The 5,297-nt window shown below is 33.0% G+C and overlaps 1 non-coding gene across 1 annotated transcript; it reads right to left on the reverse strand.

The window, feature by feature from the left end:
* Window positions 1-3,679: 3,679 nt before the first annotated feature.
* Trnaa-cgc lies at window positions 3,680-3,752 on the reverse strand. The gene has a single exon. It is a non-coding gene; the product is annotated as a tRNA-Ala (tRNA).
* Window positions 3,753-5,297: the final 1,545 nt, after the last annotated feature.

Below are 5,297 nucleotides of genomic sequence, written 5' to 3' on the forward strand. Positions count from 1 at the left end.
TCTCTCTCTCTCTCTCTCTCTCTCTCTCTCTCTCTCTCTCTCTCTCTCTCCTTTCTGATCATCATGTGGATTACTTCTCTTTGCCACACTCTTCTGCCATGATGTTATTCCTCACCTGGAGCCCTGAGGAATATAGCTTGTTTATGGATTGAGACCTGTGAAACTATGAGCCCTTACATAAACTTTTCCTCCTTTAAAATTGTCTGATAGATCCTTTAGTCACAGCAATGAAAAAGCTGACTAAAATAGGTGTAGTAAACAGAATTCATCCCTCTAGAGACAGGATAATGATAAATAAGGTAAATATCATGCTCCAGCCAGGTAGGTTAGGTTTAGAATAGTCTGTAAGATCACTGAGAATTATAGGTCCAGGGCAAAAAAACATGAAGGAAAAGCCCAGCCTTATAGTACATGCATTAATATAGTGCATGCAGGCACATAAATAATCAATAGTAAAGTTTAACATGAGATCCCATGAGGTAATTTGCCTCATCTCATATGCTTGCTCTCTCTCCAAGGGATTGACTCAGAAAACCATATGTTATTGAATGTGTTGGTGGAGGGCATGGGTACCTTAGAGAGAGCTTGATAAACAGAATAGTGTCTTGTTATATGTATCTATGCTAATAGTGACACATTCATTTTCTGAAGAGATAAAGATATCTACCAATTCTAAGCGAATCCTTTCTAAGTCATCTTGCTTTTAGCAATAAAAGACATATAAGAATGAATGTGTAACATAGTATTCTGGGTTAGTTAATAACAATGTTATGGAAGATTAATTTTAATAAGGATATAAATGTCAGCATTGAGTATGTACTGATGGCACTCAGTCTATGCCATGTTTAACATGTCCTGTGAGTCCTGAAAAAAACATGAGATGTTCTGGAAATTAAAGATGATGAGGCAAGTCCACATACATGTTAGTTAAGCAATGAAAAATCCACATATAAAACCAAATTTAAATGCAACAATATGCAATTTGTGGCATAGTTTATAAGATGGTGTTTATTTACCTCTCCGTTTTTAATGGGCAGATATATTGCTACAGTTGTTCTAAGGCTACAGTATACACACAATAGAATTAGTGACAGTTTGACAAAGCAAAATCTGAATTCTAAATCCTTTTTTTTAAATGCTTTGTGCAAATTTATTCTTTATTCTTATGTTTTTGAAATCATAAGTGAACTTTTATATGAGCTGATAGTTTTATTTAATGAGTGTATATGTTTTTAGCATATTTTCCCTCTCTATTCTGTAAGGAGACTATAGGGTCATCACAGCACATATTTTTAATTCTTATTAAATCCATATTCCTATAAAAGTGCTGGTCCCCAGGGCTTACCTTTGGAGCTCCAGACATAAGATTTTTCCCTTATAGATGATATTCAACAAAAATTGGCTATAATTTAATCAATGAATAAAAAGCCACTGGGAAATTCAAAAATTTTCTGCCACTGAGAAAATAGACAGAATCTTCTCAGTCTGTTTCCAATAATGTGAATTGTAGGATGAGAGAACTAGGATGAATGTGTTTAATAATTCTTTAAAATTACTTTGTATGAAGAATCAAATTAGGATGTAATGATGTAACTCATTTGACTCAAAAAGATAAATTGTCTCCTGAATTTGAATGTCAAGCTACATGATGACCACTAAACTGGAGTGTTCACATTCCTTATAGAAAAGAAAATGGTTCTGTTGTTTTATGATTTAATTTAACACTAATAATTTATATATAAAAAAGAAGGAAGCCACTGGGAGCAGTTCATTTTCTATTTTGGTTTCATTAAAATACATTAAATATTCTGATATAATGAATTGATAAAAGAATACAAACAAGCACTAGAGAATCATACAAAGTGCATCTGCTTCCTACTCCTACATTCATGCCAAAAATCAATCAACAAAATGAACAGAAAGAGTACATTTCTGTAGGAATGAATGACCATAAAATGATTTCTGCAACTGATAGAATACTTTGATTCATGTTCAGATAGCAATTCAGGCTATAATTTTAATTCCTATAGTGGTTATGACCATTCTAAATTCTCCATAAACTTCAATTTGGTAGAGAGAGTAATCAATATGCACAACCTTTCTCTCATTTGCCTGAAATTACAGATAAGAGCTCCAGCACCAGTGTTCTGGCCTTTTTCTTGCAAATGGGACATTGACTAATATGTGAAAACCATGGGGCCCTTGTATTCACATAATTTCCATACTGGACAAAATGAGCTCTTCTTATATAAGAATGGCCTGATAAGTCCTCAAATTTAGCATTTGTAGAAATGCTGACATTAGTCAGGACACAGTTTTGAAGATAAGCAAGCAGTGTCTTAGAAGAATTAACATAGAGATGACAAGGATTCTAAACATGCCTGAGACATTATATCGTAGTTTGTACTTTGGCCAAATCACTTTTCTCAGTTGCTGTTAATGTTTAATTTGTAAAGAAAGAGAATTCAGCCGCTTCAGCATTCCCAAATGGGGATGGCAGCTGGGTGAAGGGAGAGACAGCAACACACAATGTAGCATATCAGATCATCCTGGATAAGGTTTCTATACATGCTTTTACTCCAACTCTATTCTCAGATCTTTTCATTATAATAAGACATTATTTATGGCAATATGTTGCTAATATTAATAGTATTAAGGATATAAGTTAGTAAAAAATAATTGAACTATATTATTTTTAATATATTTTTTTTCAAAATTAATGGTTTGTCGATCTATAAAGAGAATGATTGTTGATAATGTTACTACTAAACACTCCTATCCAAGCATCCTCTGCTTCTACAATACTGTACTACGAAAATTAAATCATGCATCAATACCAATATTTTAATAAAAATCAGGAACATTTAGCTGTTTTATGTTTGTTTATTGTTTTTTAACACTCTAACATTGGTTTTTATATGTCAAACATTTTAATGCTTACCAAATGTGTTGTGGTCATTATTATTTCATAACAAATAATCCTAAACATAGTGGCCTAAAACCAAAACCAGTTATCTATACTCATGACTTAGGTAATCAAGAATTCAGGAAGGGCTTAGCTTTTCATTTCTTGGGGTTTATCATGCCACTGACACCAAATAAATTTCAACTGTATTTCTGTTATGTAAAGGTCTAACTGGGCTGTACTTTCAAAAGAGTTCATTCACATGGCCCTTAGTAGATAATCTTTTAGGATGGAACCCAAGCTGAGAATATGTAGCAGATCACCGTAGAAATTATAATGCAGTTGAATTTCATATACTATCACTACTTTCCTCCAAGTGAATGTCTGAAGAAAGCATAGTAGAAACTGCAGAATATTTTATGCTCTACCTTACAAATATATAACTTATGTTGCCTTCTAATGCTCAAAACAGTGTCAGGTTCAATCATATTTGAGGAAACAAGACAAAGATTCATCAATTATGGTAGGTGAGTGAAATTCACCTAATGGAAGAACATGTGAAATGGGAGATTTTGTAGCCGTATTTGAAGACTATAATTTGCTGCAATTTATATTTCCATGCTAGATTTTTAGAGGGAGAAACTGAGACTCAATATATTTAAATGACTAAAAAGAGTCATAACTCAAACAACAGAGAGCTGTCTTTCTCCAAAACCTATATTCTTTTTTTTTTAGTTTTAGATGGACACAATACCTTTATTTATTTATTTTTTTATGCAGTGCTGGGGATCAAACCCAGGGCCTCATACATGCGAGGCAAGTGCTCTACCACTGAGCCACAACCACAACCCCAAAACCTATATTCTTCATGAAGTTGTGTTGCTTTATAGAGAATATTGTTCTCTTACATTATTATATATTTTCCAAAGTATATATTAGATGAAAACTTAATGTCAAAAAACATCATTGGGTTTAGAGTCAGAAGACCTCATTTCAGCTATATTTCTATAGCTTCAGTGATCTTTGAGTTGTTTCCTTTCTCTGAGTTTCATTTCCATATCTGATGAACAGAAATCTGTGCCATATTGTCTCCAAAGTCCTTCCAATTGTTGCCTGGTATATTTCATATCTCATCCCTACAGTGAAAATTGTACAAAATTCAGAGAATACTAAGAGCTTTAATGATTTTTAATAATAAGATTATAATATCTACATATCTAACTTCTAAAATGTCTAGTTTTAATTTCATGATCCCCACTTAGGATGCTCATTACCCTCCAAGGCAAGAGGCAAGTGATTTAATTAGTTGTACAATTGTGTCTCTCCTCTCCAGATATTTGCTTTTATATTCAATCACATTTCTTAAATCAACAGGCCCCCACAGGAATGAGAAAAGCTTATGGATTTTATAGATTCATTTGAGTTACTAACTAAAATGGAATGAACTATGTTGGTTTGAATAGTTGTTGAAGTAAAACAGGACTGTAGTTCTGTAGACATGACATAGTGATTTATTTCTAGGCAGTCAGATATGTACTCTTGAACCAAAAATGTATTCCTAAAAATCTCTTACTGAATGATTGTCTTTTACAGTAATGTTGATGATCTAGTGAACTGTATTAAAATGTTCTAAGTCTGGGTTAAACCTCACTGAAGACCCTTTGTGTATTCAATAGAGTGCAATGTTTCCATCTTACATTTTTCTAGCCATTTAATTCATCACAATTTCACAAAAACACAGATTTCAGAGTCATGGAGTTTTGTCAATAGCATGGACTTCAATTGTTTCTCAAAATTTTTCCTTAGCAAAATATTTCTCCAAACAAAATGAGAAATCAAAGTTTTAAACACATCATTGGTAAAAGTGGGTCTTTTCTATTTGAACTACATACAGTTGAGACCACAAAGCCCCTCTTTCTCTTACTTCTTGTCCTCTTTTGTACCTGCTCCTACCCTATAATAGTCTTCCAGTTGTCTGTAAGGAGCTCTTATGTCTCCAAAGCATCTGGTTTGAAAAGTATTTATCCAGTCAAGTATTTGATTCAAAATATATTTGGAAAGGAGTCCAAGTGCTAGACAGAAATAAACAAGAGTGACTTAATTGCTATGCTCAGACAGTTCACAGTCTAATAGAGGAGTTACACTTATAAACAAAGTATTTTAGCCCTCTTCTTAGTGTTCTAATTATAGTATATTGGAAGGAGACCTATTGTGACCTGGGGTCTGGTAGACAAGAATGACTTCTTGATATAAGGGATAATAATAACACGTAAGGCTAATTAAGAGTTACCCATATACAATGGGAATTGTAGATACAAATGTTATAGGAATAAAGAAAATTATATATAAAGGTCCATTGGCAAAGAACAATGGCATGCTTGAGATATTGAGG

This window comes from Marmota marmota, unplaced genomic scaffold (assembly GCF_001458135.2).
Source record: "Marmota marmota marmota unplaced genomic scaffold, marMar, whole genome shotgun sequence".
NCBI classification, from domain to species: domain Eukaryota; kingdom Metazoa; phylum Chordata; class Mammalia; order Rodentia; family Sciuridae; genus Marmota; species Marmota marmota.